Consider the following 15,177-nt stretch of genomic DNA (forward strand, 5'->3'; position numbering starts at 1 on the left):
TGTATCGACTGCTTTAGATGACATGAAAAACCAGGTAAAAGCAACGTCAAATGAAAACATTCCTTTCTGGACTTCGGTCCTATCTTGGGTGAAGGGTGGTGATTGACGGAAAATTGTATTTACCGTGGTTATAGTTTCCTTGATAGTTCTGCCTTGTGGACCCTGCATTTTACAATGTATTAGGAACTTTGTAACCCAAAGGTCTGTGATGTTCTCCCAAATTGGTGGTCGAAGAGCCAGGGTGCAATATATCCCTATGAATGATGCTCGTAATATGAGTTAAGAGCATCAAGAGTGGGGAATGAAGGAGGAAACGGACAGAGTTGGACTCTGTCTTAGGCCAGGGTGAGAACATTAGGCTACACGCATGGTTACCCTCCCAATGAACTCTGAACTTTGTGCCCAGTGTCTATAGAAATGGCATACCAATGGGAAATGAGACCCCCCCCCCCCCCGGAAAAATGAGCTTCAGGACTTGTACTTGGACTCTCCGTTGTCTAAAAGAATACGCTAATTATCTCTGTAACAGAACAAAGTGGTAAATTCCATTATGTTTATTGGGATATGACCACAGGCCTATTGATAAATATCCACTGTTTATCTAGTCTTGTGACACATGAATCATGGGTTAGCTTTGATCCTATCTCTCTTTTACCTTGTCCAGATTAGTTTCAGGGAACTTGGGGAGGCGGGTTTGGGCACATACATTTAGGGTATATAATGTTTTCACAAAAACTGGTTAGGGTCCTTGGCTGAGAGGAGACTCTGGCTCAGGCCTGCCGGTGTAACAAACTGCACTCCACTATCTGCATTGTCCTTCTGAGTGAGTTTGTTTCCCGGAACGCGTGGCTATAACACCATGTTGTTATGCACTATTCTTCTTTACAGCATCGGACTTTAATTCCATCACCAGTCACATCCACAATTGGGTGCTATTTTAACTTTGGCTCTGTCTTTTCTTTCTTTCTGGAGTTATTTCTCCACTCTTCTCCAGTAGAATACTGGGCACCTTCCAACCTGGGGAGTTCATCTTTCAGTGTCATATCTTTTTGCCTTTTCATACTATTCATGGAGTTCTCAAGGAAAAAATGCTGAAGTGGTTTGCCATTCCCTTCTCCAGTGGAACACGTTTTGTCAGAACTCTCTACCATGACCCGTTCATCTTGGGTGGCCATACAGGGCATGGCTCAGAGTTTCATTGAGTTAGACAAGGCTGTGATCCTTGTGGTCAGTTTGGCTAGTTTTCTGTGATTGTGGTTTTCATTCTGTCTGCCCTCTGATAAGAGGCTTTTGGAAGCTTCCTGATGGGAGAGACTGACTGTGGGGGAATCTGGGTCTTGTTCTGATGGGCAGGGTAAATCTTTAATCAAATTTTCTGTTGATTAAAGGGGCTGGGTTCCTTCCCTGTTGTTTGGCCCGAGGCCAAACTATGGTAGGAATAATGACAATAATGGTGATCTTCTTCAAAAGGACCTAAACCCCCACTGTTGTTTCCAGTGTCTGGCCCTACAGCAGGCCACTGAAGACTCACACCTCTGCTGGAGACTCTTGGACACTCACAGGCAAGTCTGGCTCAGTCTTTGTGGGGACACCACTCCTTTTTCCTGGCTCCTGGTGCACACAGGGTTTTGTTTGTGCCCTCCAAGCATCTGTTTTCCCAGTCCTGTGGAAGTTCTGTAATCAAACACCACTGGCCTCCAAAGTCAAATTCCCCGGGGAGTCTCAGTCCCTTTACTGGATCCCCAGGTTGGGAAATCTTTTGTGGGTCCTAGAACTTTCTTAACAGTCTGAGAATTTCTTTGGTATAATTGTTCTGCAGTTTGTGGGTCGTCTGCTCGGTAGCTTTATGGTGGAGCTAACGGCGACCTCCTCCAAGAGGACTTATGCCACATGACCCATAGACACATTATATTCCCTTGCGCTACTATTTGTATTCCACCCAAATTCATACAATGCTATTTGTACTCCTCACTTATTCATACATATTCCTCCCTAATACCCCAAACTCGTGGTGTTAGGAGGTGGAGTCTTTGGGAAGTGGTTGGGTCACGAGGGTGGAACCCTCATGAATGGGATTAGTGCCCTTATCAAAGAGACTCTGGAGAACAAGATGTCCCTTCTACCCTGTGAGGACACAGTAAGAATCTGGCCATCTGAAACCCAGATGAGGGCTCTTAGCAGAACCTGACTGTACTTGGGCTTTCAGCCTCTAGACCCGTGAGACATAATTTATGATGTTTATTAGCTGCCTAGTCTGTGTTTTGTTCCTGTAGCCTGAACAGACTCAGACACCCACCCTGTTCTTCATCCATTGCAGTTACTCTTCTGGACAACTTATATGATTGTCTGTCTATGGTCCGTTTTTCATGCTAGAATACAAGCTCCATAACAGTATGTTTTGTTCACTGCTCCATCCCTAGAACAGTGCCCAACACATAGTAGTCTCTCAGTAAATATAAGTGGGACCAATGAATGGAAGTTAGAAGACAGAATTAGTGAAAGGCAGGTGTAGGTTTCAAATCTCTCAAGGAGGGGGCAGAATAGCTGACTAACAACTCAGCTTCTAGAGCTTGACAGCCTGGGTTTGGGTTTCAGCTTTGTCACATACTGGTGAACAAGATAGACAAGTGATTTAACCTCTCTGTGCCTCAGCTGAAAATCACAATCACAGAAAACTAACCAACATGATCACACAGACCACAGCCTTGTTTAACTCAAAGAACTATGAACCATGCCCTGTAGGGCCACCCAAGATGGACAGGTCATGGTGGAGAGTTCTGACAAAACGTGGTCCACTGGAGAAGGGAATGGCAAACCACTTCAGTATTCTTGCCTTGAGAACCCCGTGAACAGTATGAAAAGGCAAAAAGATAGGACACTGAAAGATGAACTCCCCAGGTTGGTAGGTGCCCAGTATGTTACTGCAGATCAGTAGAGAAATAACTCCAGAAAGAATGACGAGACAGAGCCAAAGTAAAAACAGCACCCAGTTGTGGCTATGACTGGTGATGGAAGTCAAGTTTGATGCTGTAAAGAATAACATTGCATAAGAACCTGGAATGTTATGTCCATGAATCAAGGTAAATTAGAAGTGGTCAAACAGGAGATGGCAAGAGAGAATATCAACATTTTGGGAATCAGTGAACTAAAATGGACTAGAATGGGCAAATTTAATTCAGATGACCATTATATCTACTACTGTGGGCAAGAATCCCATAGAAGAAATGGAGTAGCCCTCATAGTCAACGAAAGAGTCCAAACTGCAGTACTTGGGTGCAGTCTCAAAAATGAAAGAATGATCTCTGTTCATTTCCAAGACAAGCCATTCAATATCACAGTAATCCATGTCTATGCCCCAACTAGTATTGCTGAAGAAGATGAGTTTGAACGGTTCTATGAAGACCTACAAAACCCTCTACAACTAACCATTCCCCCCCCCCCCCCCCAAGAAAAAATGTCCTTTTCATCACAGGAGACTGGAATGCAAAAGTAGGAAGAGATACCTGGAGTAACAGGCAAGTTTGGCCTTGGAATACAAAATGAAGCAGGGCAAAGGCTAGCAGTTTTGCCAAGAGAATGCACTGGTCATAGTGCATTCATAGTGCAATCCATAGTGCATTTTCCAGCAACACGAGAAACCTCTCTACACATGGACATCACCAGACAGTCAACACCGAAAACAGATTGATTATATTCTTTGCAGCCAAAGATGGAGAAGCTCTATACTGTCAGCAAAAGCAAGACTGGGAGCTGACTGTGGCTCAGATCATGAACTCCTTATTGCCAAATTCAGACTTAAATTGAAGAAAGTAGGGAAAACCACTAGACCACTCAGGTATGACCTAAATCAAATCCTTTATGATTATACAGTGGAAGTGACAAATAGAATCAGGGATTAGGTTTGATAGAGTGCCTTAAGAAGTATGGATGGAGGTCATGACTTTGTACAGGAGGCAGTGATCGAGACCATCCCCAAGGAAAAGAAATGCAAAAAGGCAGAATTGTTATCTGAGGAGGCCTTACAAATAGCTGTGAAAAGAGCAGAAGCTAAAGGCAAAGGTGAAAAGGAAAGATATTCCCATCTGAATGCAGAATTCCAAAGAATAGTAAGGAGAGATATGAAAGCCTTCCTCAATGATCAGTGCAAAGAAGTAGAGAAAAACAGCAGAATGGAAAAGACTAGAGATCTCTTCAAGAAAATTAGAGATACAAAGGGAACATTTCATGCAAAGATGGGCTCAATAAAGGACAGAAATGGTATGGACCTAACAGAGGCAGAAGATATTAAGACGAGGTGGCAAGAATACACAGAAGAACTGTACAAAAAATATCTTTACGACCCAGATAACCACGATGATGTGATCATTCACCTAGAGCCAGACATCCTGGAATGCAGAGTCAAGTGGGCTTTAGGAAGTATCACTACAAACAAAGCTAGTGGAGGTGATGGAATTCCAGTTAAGCTATTTCAAATCCTGAAAGATGACACTGTGAAAGTGCTGCATTCAATATGCCAGCAAATTTGGAAAGCTCGCATTGGCCATAAGACTGGATAAGGTCAGTTTTCATTCCAATCCCAAAGAGAGGCATGCCGAAGAATGTTCAAACTACCACACAATTGCATTCATCTCACACACTAGCAAAGTAATGCTCAAAATTCTGCAAGCCAGGCTTCAGCAATACATGAACCGTGAACTTCCAGATGATGTTTAAGCTGGATTTTGAAAAGGCAGAGAAACCAGAGATCAAATTTCCAACATCTGTTGAATCATTTAAAAAGCAAGAGAATGATTGCAAAACATCTACTCTGGCTTTCTTGATTACGCCAAAGCCTTTGACCATGTGGATCACAACAAACTGTAGAAAATTCTTTAAGAGATGGGAATACCAGACCAACTTACCTGCCTCCTGAGAAATCTGTGTGCAGTTCAAGAAGCAACAGTTAGAACTGGACATGGAACAAGGGACTGGTTCCAAATTGAGAAAGGAGTATGTCAAGGCTGTATATTGTCACCCTGCTTATTTAGCTTATATGCAGAGTACATCATGTGAAATGCCAGGCTGGGTGATGCACAAGCTAGAATCAAGATTGCTGGGAGAAATATCAATAACCTCAGATATGCAGATGACACCACCCTTATGGCAGAAAGTGAACTAAAGAGCCTCTGATGAAAGTGAAAGAGGAGAGTTAAAAATGTGGTTTAAAATGCAACATTACCAAAACTAAGATCATGGCATCTGGTCCCATCACTTCATGGCAAATAGATGGGGAAACAACAGAAACAGTAGCAGACTTTACTTTTTTGGTCTCCAAAATCACTGCAGATGGTGACTGCAACCAAGAAATTAAAAGACGTTTGCTTCCTGAAAGAAAAGCTTATGACCACACTAGACAGCATATAAAAAGCAGAGACATCACTTTGCCGTCAAAGGTCCACCTAGTCAAAGCTGTGGTTTTTCCAGTAGTCATGTGTGGATGTGAGAGTTGGACTATAAAGAAAGCTGAGCACCGAAGAATTGATGCTTTTGAACTGTGGTGTTGGAGAAGACTCTTGAGAGTCCCTTGGACTGCAAGGAGATCAAACAAGTCAATCCTAAAGGAAATCACCCTGAATATTCATTGGAAGGACTGAGGCTGAAGCTAAAACTTCAGAACTTTGGCCACCTGACATGAAGAGCTGACTCCTTGGAAAAGACCCTGATGCTGGGAAAGAGTGAAGGCAGGAGGAGAAGGGGACGACAGAGGACGAGGTGGTTGGATGGCATCACCGACTCGATGGACTTGAGTTCGAGCAAGCTCCAGGAAGCCTGGCATGCTGCAGTCCATGGGGTCGCAAAGAATTGGACATGACTGAGTGACTGAACTGAACTGAACTGTGCCTCAGTTTCCCCATCTGTCTAATGGGGATGACAATATAACACCTAGTTCATAGGACTGTTGTGAGGACTAAAAGAGTTAACATTCATAAACTGCTCAGAACAGTGCCTAGTACATAATAAGCCTCAATATATGTTTGATTATCTAACACTTTATTGACCAGGGGATTTTTGCAGAAACTAACACCTGTGGCATTAATACGTGTTGTGTTAAAAATAAGCAACCCACCAACCAACCAACCAAGATATTTTGAATTCAGCATTCTCTCCGTACAACATGTTATGCAGAGCTGTATAGTTTTCAAATGACTAACATATATATGATTTTATTTTATCTTTCTATCATTTTTCTATCTTACCCTGTGAAATGAGCAAGAAATAATAATAATAACTATTTTTTGGCAGTGCCTCATGGCATGCAGACTCCTAGTTCTCTGACCTTTGGAAGGTTGGAGATTCTATGGAAGCACAGAATCTAACCACTGGACTGCCAGGGAAATCGCCAGGACACAATTATTGTCCTCATTGTACAGAAAAGAAAACTGAGGCTAGAAATAATACTAGCTCAATATCACACAAAAACATCGTTAAAATCACCTGATTTCAAATCTATTGCCCTGTCTCTGATTCCACAGGTAATTCTCTCCCCTAGATGTAGCCTTAAACAGGAAAAAAATCAAATCAGAGACTGGCAGAGATTCTCAGAAGTCCTATAGACACCAGTTTCTCCCGTTTTCAGAGTTTTGAAATGCACTTAATTTTCTCCAATCATGGGCTGTTATTGCATATAGAACAGATGTTTCTGAGATTTTAAGGGCAAGGAAATCTCCCAGAAATTCAAAAGTGATGGATCCAAGGCTACAGATGTCTGGGGAGCTCCCTGCTGATCAAAGACCTGTCTTCCCACAACAGCGACCATGGACTCAGGACCGCGCCGGGGCATGGTGGCAGGGAGGATGCAAGGAGTTCCACCCACGAGGTCCTCTCTCTGGTCCAGTTTGGAGGGTGCAGGCAGAGTCTTCCTGGGGCTAAACATGCTAGCCGCCTGCTTCCAGATACTGTGGATAGGTGTGAGAATTGGATTTTGCTTTTACAAGTGACCACAATGCTAACCAGGCAGCTTGAGTCCCAGAAGTCAGTGAGGGAAGGAAATGAGGAGGTTCGAACAGGATGAATGACTTCTTTTGTTCGTTCTCTCACTCATTCATTCATTCAGTTCATTCATTCTTGTAATTGCACCCTTAACAAAGATAAGTTAAAGAATCTGATAACCTTTATTCACAAAGAGATTTAAGCCAATCCTCCTGAAACTCTTCCTGACCCAAGAATAACCACTATTTATTGCTGGGCCTACTACCTTCCCCTGAGACATAAACTGAGATTTATTACAGGTCTCACACTTTTAATACACTTTACAACTCTACCAAGATAATATTAGAGATCTCCCAAAATTTCATACCTGTTTTCTTGGCTAATGCCATAAAAAACAGTAAACCTAGTTACGGGCCGTGCTGTGAAAACTCCTTTCATTTTGACCTGTGGTCCTTCTCTACTTCTCTAACTGTGCTTTCTTAGATTCTGTATGTGTCAGTTTGGCAGCAACTAATCACAGGGCCAACCTCAGAGCTAGAGTTGCTTATGTCTCTCGTGCAGGTAGCCTGCCTAGAGCACACCTTTAAGTGTAGACTGAAGCCTCTGCCACCTTCGACTCTCACACACCATGTGACTATTTCTCCTGTCCTAGATCAACCCAGGGCCAGGTAAAGAGTCACTTGCCCCAAAGCCTGTGGAAATTACTTAAACCAGCCAATCCTGAACTTTTTACTCAGCCCTGCCTTGCCTTTCCTGCAGAAACCCCAACAAAGCCCATGTTCTAGGGATCACCATTCTTTCTCCTAGTTTTCCTCCCTCATCACCCTGGTCACCAAAGACAAAAACATGTTAAGATATATTATTTCAGGGACTAAAGTGATAATTTAATGTTCATTTTGTGACATGCCAATAAAATATTACAGGAAAGGATCAAATGAACAGAAATGATGGAGAATGCTTAGCGTACTATGGGAACACTATTAGTAATTATGGGCTTCCCAGGTGGCTCATTGGGTAAAGAATCTGCCTGCAATGCAGGAGATGAAGGGCACTTGGGTTCAATCCCTGGGTCAGGAAGATCCCCTGGAGGAGGTCATTGCAACCCCCTCTAGTATTTTTGCCTGGGGAATCACATGGACAGAGGAGCCTGGCAGGCTACAGTCCATAGGGTCACAAAGAGTCAGACACGGCTGAAGTGACTGAGCGCATGTTGAGCATCTACTACAAGCAGGCACAGCACATACATAACCCTTAGAGGTAAACATTATTATCCCTATGTACGGATGAGACCATGGATGCTCTGAGAGGTCGGGAGACAGGCCCAAGTTCACACAGCTATGGAAAAGAAAGTCAGGCTTCAAACCCAGGAGGGCCTGATGCCAAGGCTCAGACTGTGGCTAAAATTTTTAAAATTGAATCCCTAAGTGGTTAAAATACATGTAATAAATGTAGCATACACCGAAGATAGAAAGTGTAATAACAACATGACTGCCTGTGGCCTCAGCCCAACTGGAGAAACAGAAGTCTTCCAGCGTGGCCCTGGTACCTTGAGTGTCTGGCCTCTATTGCAGCTCTGCCTCCCCTGACCCTGACCCTGTCAAAGGTGAACACAGTCTGAATTTGGGGTCCAGGTTTCCCTTGCTTGCTTGCCTTTTACTGCTTTCTGTTGTTTTGCCACATGCATTTATGATAAATATGTATGAAGATAAGCTGTTAAGTTTTAAACTTTACATAAATGGTTTACCATATGTCTTCTATGGCTTGCTATCTTCCAGAGCTTCTGAGTTTCACCCAGTTGATGTATGTGGCTTTATTTATTTCCAGTGCTGGGGAAGTGCCACTGTTTGAATATAGCACATTTTATTTATCTGATTTCCTGGCAGATGTCTAGATCATTTTCAGTTTCTCAAAAAAAAAAAAAAAAGAAATTTTTTTTTGCTATTACAAACAGCACAACAAAAAATTCTTTTGGGGGAGACTTCCCTGGTTGTCCAGTGGCTAAGTTTCCATGCTCCCAATGCAAGGGTTCTGGGTTCAATCCCTGGTCAGGAAACTACATCCTACATGCTGCAACTAAGAGTTCACAGGCTCCAACTAAAGACCCCAAATGACACAACTAAAGATCCCAGATGCCACAACTAAACACCCCACATACTGCAACAAAAAACAAAGATCCTGCATGCCACAACGAGCATCAAAGATCCTGTGTGCCACAAGAAATAAGCAAAATTTTTTTAAAATTCCTTTTTAAAATTGAAATAAAATTGAAGTTTAGTTGATTCACCATATTGTGTTAGGCTCAGGTGTACAGCAAAATGATTTGGTTATTTAAGCATATATACATTCTTTTTTAGGTTCTTTTGCATTATAGGTTATTACAAGATACTGAATATTGTTCCCTATGCTATAGAGTAAATCCTTATTGTTTATCAGGGGATCTTCCTGATCAAACACAGGTCTCCTGCATTGTAGGCAGATTCTTTACCATCTGAGCCACTAGGGAAGCCCCATTTTATATATGATGATGTGTATCTGTTAATCCCGTATTCCTAATTTACCCCCATTCTTCCCCTTCTCTCCTTGGTAACCATAAGTTTGCTTTCTATGTCTGAGTTTGTTTCTGTTTTGTAATTAAGTTCTTCTGTATTACTTTAGATGCCACACACAAGTGGTATCACACAGTATTTGTCTCTACCTGACTTACTTCACTTGGTGTGACAGCCTCTGGGTCCAGCCACATTGCTGCAAATGGCATTTCTTTCATTCTTTTTTAATGGCTGAGAATTTTCCATTGTATATATATGTATATATGTATCTACCATATCTCCTTATCCATTCATCTGTTGATGGACACTAAGGTTGCTTCCATGTCTTGTCTATTCTAAGTAGTGTTGTTATTAACATTGGGGAGCATGTATCTTTTTGAATTATGGTTTTCTCCAGACATATGCCTAGGTAACTCCTGAGTCCCTTGGATGGCAAGAACAGCAAGGAGATCAAACCAGTCAATCTTAAGGGAACTCAACCCTGATACTCATTGGAAGAACCGATGCTAAAGTTGAAACTCCAGTATTTTGTTCAATTGATTTGAAAAACTGATGCATTGGAAAAGTCCCCCATGCTGGGAAAGATTGAGGGTGAAAGAAGAGGGCATTAGAGGATAAGATGGCTGGATGGCATCACCAATGCAATGGACATGACCTTGGACAAACTCTGGGAGATGGTGAGGGATAGGGAGGCCTGGCATGTTGCAATCCATGGGGTTGCACAGAGTGGGACACAATTGGGTGACTGAACAACTACAACAATGGTAACTTTATTTCTATACTTTAAAGGATCCTCTACAGTGTTCTCCATAATGACTGCACCAATTTACATGCCTACAAATAGCGTAGGAGGGTCCCCTTTTCTCTGCACCCTCTTTGGCATGTATGGTTTGTAGACTTCTTGATGGTGGCCATTCTGACTGGAGTGAGGTGATCCCTCACTGCAGTTTTGACTTGTATTTCTTTAATAAGTAGTGATGTTGAGGATATTTTATGTGCCTGTTGACCATCTGCTATGTTGTTTTTCTGCAGAAATATCTATTTAGGTCTTCTGCCCATTTTTTAATTGTTTGTTTTGCTGTTGTTGTTGAGTTGTATGAGGCTATTTCTATATTTTGGAAATAAAGCCCTTGTTGGCTGCTTCATATGCAAATATTTTCTCCCATCCTGTAGGTTGTTTTTTCATTTTGTTTTTGTGTGGTGTGAAGGAGTGTTCTAACTTCATTGATTTACATATGGCTGTCCAGTTTTCCCAATACCACTCATTAAAGAGACTGTCTTTTCTCCATTGTATAGTCTTGCCTCTTTTGTCAAAAATTAGTTGACCCTGGTGTGTGGGTTTATTTCTAGGCTCTCTATTTTGCTCCATTGATCTGTATGTCTGTTTTTGTGCAATACCACGCTATTTTGATTACTGTAGCTATTGTATGAAGTCTGGGAGGGTTATGCCTCTAGCTTTGTTCTTTTTCCTCAGGATTTCTTTGGCAACTCTAGATCTTTTGTGGTTCCATATAAATTTTAGGATTATTTGTTCTAGTTCTGGGGGAAATACCATTGATACTTTGATAGGGAGCACTTCAAATCTGTAGATTGCTTTGGTTAGTATGACCATTTTAACTATATTGATTCTTTCAACCCAAAAGCACAGGATATGCATGCCCCATTTCCTTGAATCTTCTTTGATTTCCTTTATTAATTTTTATATTTCTTAGTGTGTAAGTCTTTCACCACTTGGTTAGACTTAATCCTAGGAATTTTATTTTTTCTATGCAAATTTAAGCAGGATTTTTGTTTTTACTTTATATTTCATTGTTAGTATAAAGAAATGCCACAGATTTCTATATATTAATTTATATCCTGCTCCCTGCTGGACCCATTTGTCAGTTCTAATAGTTTTGGTGTGAAGTCTTTAAGGTTTTTTATGTAGTGTATCATGTTATCTGCATATAATGAGAATTTTACTTTCTCCTTCTGACTTGGATACCTTTTATTTCTTTTTCTTGTCTGATAACTGTGGCTAGGACTTCCAATACTAAGTCAATAGAAGTGGTGAAAGTGACCAACCTTGTCTTGTTCCAGAATTTAGTGTGAAGGCTTTGACTTTTACTGTTTATTATGTTGGCCATGGGAGAAAATTCTTGATTGCATCCTCTGGTGCACCAGAAAGGGTTGTGCCTGTAGGATTGGAGGGCCTGTATGTGGTGCCTTACTCAGTATAGCCAAAAAGTAATTGCACCAGTTTACTTTTGAGCTTATAAGCTAGAGCAGCATCTTAGGGGTCAATGTTTCAGTTAGGAAAGGGGGTTCCAGGGTGTTGACAAACTGGTAAGCCCTGAGATTAGCCTTGGGAAATTCCTAAGTGTAGTCATTACATGGTAATTCACAAAGCAGTGCAGAGATTTGACAGTTTATCTCCAGAGCTGAGTTTCTGAGACTGGAAACACTCGCTCAGTAGCTAACATCCCAGTAAAGAGGACACTCCTCCAGGACACAGGAGACCCAAGAGAACCTGAGGAGCTCTCACCACAACCCAGAGGACTCAGCATCTCAGTCAGAGCATGTGGGCTGGGAGGGTTTCTTAAGTGTGTACTCTCTACGTTTGTTAGCCTTGGGTTCGAGGCCATAGGATGTGACTGATTGGAGGCAGGCAGATCTTGGTTTTGCTTTTCCCCCTTTTTGTTCTTTTTTTCCACCAATACTAATTTTCCTTCTTTTAAATTATTGATTATACAATACATTCAAAGATTTCAAAATTTGAATAGCAAAATTATATGAAGAAGAGTCTTGCTGTCTCTCCTGGCTTGTGTTTGCCCAGTTCCTCTCTGAAAGGTAATCACTTTTATCCATTTCTCATGCATTCTTCTAGAGTTTTCTTTATATACAAGCAAAAATGAACATAAAGTCTAATTTGAGTCTCCTGTTATAGAAGGTATAGCATATTATTCCCATGATTCTGCATTGTTTTTTAATGTAACAGTGCATCTCAGATATCTGTTTCAGGTCATTACATAAAACATTCAATTGTCATTTAAAAAAATACCTGTGTAGAATTCTACTATATTTCACAATATTTTTTTATCTACTATGCACCAGTCTACATGCTGAGTGCTGGGGTTAAAGTGATTAATCAAAATAGGCCCTGCCTTCAGGGATACTACAGTCTAGGCAAATGGACAAACAACTATGATAAAATACTGGAGGAGCTGTTCCTTCCAAAACTATTTCTCCAGCCCCAACCACTTGTCAGGCATTGCTCTGGGCATGGGGGAGAAGACAGTGAATAAAACCAATGAAAATGCCTGCCCTGTTGCACTTCCATCCTGGTGGAGCTGAAGTCCTGGCACTGTGTTCACGGGAGGCTCGAGGATGTACATGGTGGGGCCTCTCACTTGGTCTTGGGATCAGGGAATCCTTACTGAAGAAGATAATGATTTAGCTGATAACTAGTAGCTAAGGAGGAATTAGATTGGTGAAGGGCCAGAGAGAAACCAGTGCTTCCAACAGAGATCCCCCTGCCAGATGTGGCAGGGAGGTGAGAGGCATATCTGGGGACTGAGAGAAGGTCCTTCGTTTGCAGCCGTGAGAGAGGCTGTGGCCAGAGCTGAGCCCTGACGAGCAGGCCCTGGCTGGCGGAGGCCGGCGTTGCAGATCCCAGGAACTGTCCTGTGGATGCTGCTGCAATGGCTGCCATGCAGAGCGGCCAGGAAAAGGATCAGTGGGCAGGCGGCGGGCTCCAGGCGAGCGCAGTGTGGTCCAGGAGAGGGCAGAGTGGTCCAGGCGAGGCATGCGGTTGGCTGGACCTGCTGGAGCAGAGGATGAGCGGAGAAGGGAATGATTCCAAGAGAAGGATGAGGTGGGATGTGAGGGGAGGTGGGGAAGCCTCTGAAAGTTAGGCCAAGGCCTCCCTCCATGGGCTGTTCTGGGGCTTCACTGTGTGAGGAAGGCTCTCAGCAGCGTTTCTGTCCCCACACTGCCAACACTGCTTCTTGTGGGTTTTTGCTCCCCTCCAAGCCTACAGACTTTGTCTGTACTTCAGCAAGGGAAATCCACTGTCTGATCTTCTAATATCTTGCTCCCCACCCCCTCCACCCAACACACACACACACACACACACACACACAGAGGCATGCACTGGTCCCGGCACGGCGATGCAGACTGCTGCCCTCTAATGGAACTAAACTTCTCGCCGTGCCTGTCCCTGCTTCCCCTTTCACCTCTGGGGGAGCCTCCAGGTGTGTATGCCATAGGTCTGGCCTAACACGGGTCCAGTCGCAGCTGGGTCTGCTGTGCATGGCAGTGGGTCTTGGGTGTCGCGGCCAGCATGGCTGCCCCTGGACTGCGCTCCTGGGAACAGGACCACATCGTGGTCGCCTGCTGGCGCCCGGCAGCAAGACCTGCCCCTGGCTGTGGAGGGGGCAGTGGGGCACCCAGTGGGGCCCAGTCAAGCTTGTTTGGCAATAAGATTTGTATTTTTTTCCAAGCTCCATGAGCATGTGCAGACTTCCCTTGTGGCTCAGCTGGTAAAGAATCCGCCTGCAAAGCAGGAGACCCTGGTTCGATTCCTGGATCAGGAAGATCCTCTGGAGAAGGGAAAGGCTACCCACTCCATTATTCTTGAACTTACCTTGTGGTTCAGCTGGTAAAGAATCCTCCTGCAATGCAGGAGACCTGGGTTGGATCCCTGGGTTGGGAAGATCCCCTGGAGAAGGGAAAGGCTAACCACTCCAGTATTCTGGCCTGGAGAATTCCATGGACTCTACAGTCTATGGGGTCACAGAGTTGGCTGCGACTGAGCGACTTTCACTTTCATGTTATGGGTATGTGCCGCCCAGAGCCCTGGGCTGGATTCTCTCGATTGCTCACTAGCAGCCTGCAGCTGCCCCTCAGAGCAGGGCTGTGGTGGGCCCAGGAACAGCCTGGCCACCCAGTCTTGTTGGCTGGGTCCCCTCTCTGAAGGAATGCTGAGGGCAGGGACCCGCGACTTGCTGCCCCACCCCTATGCAGGCGCTAGTGGGCTCTCCTGGGCCTGGAGTTAGAGCTCCCACAGCTTGCCTCTCTCTGCCAATGATACCTGCCCCTGTGGGGTGGGAACTGAGGCCAGCCTGCCTCAGGCGTGGGGTGGGGGGTGAGGAGCGGCCCACAGTGTTTCAGCTCAGTTCCATCTTGAGACTGGTCACTAGCATGTCCCCTGGTCGTGACAGGAGCGAGGCTGTGGGCCATGGACCCTACTCTCCACCCCCACGTGAACATTCGGTCCTGGCCCCTGACTCCGGACAAGACTCAGAATGTGTGGTTTGGGCCTAGGGTTGGATCTCCACGTGACTTTTGCAAAGACAGAACCTTTTATCTCCTAGCAGCTCAGGTGGGCCTGGCCAAGGTCTGTCATTCTGGAGAGCCCTGAAAACAGGCGCTTACTCAGTCATGACTTCCTAGGCACATGGTACCTGCACTCAGAAGGACCCCATGCTTGTTTTAATGGTCCAGCATTGCCGTCTTGGAACTTGTCATGATTTTGGACAAGGGACAAGGCATTTTCATTTTGCAGTGGGCACTGACCATTATGGTCCTATTTTGCTTTTTGTTGTCTTCTGTCTTCCCTTTTAGTACCTTCTGAATTTGAACTATGCAGATATTGCAAAAAAAAAAAAAAAAGACTTTAAAA

The sequence above is a fragment of the Muntiacus reevesi genome, chromosome 5 (assembly GCF_963930625.1).
Source record: "Muntiacus reevesi chromosome 5, mMunRee1.1, whole genome shotgun sequence".
In the NCBI taxonomy this organism is placed as follows: Eukaryota; Metazoa; Chordata; class Mammalia; order Artiodactyla; family Cervidae; genus Muntiacus; species Muntiacus reevesi.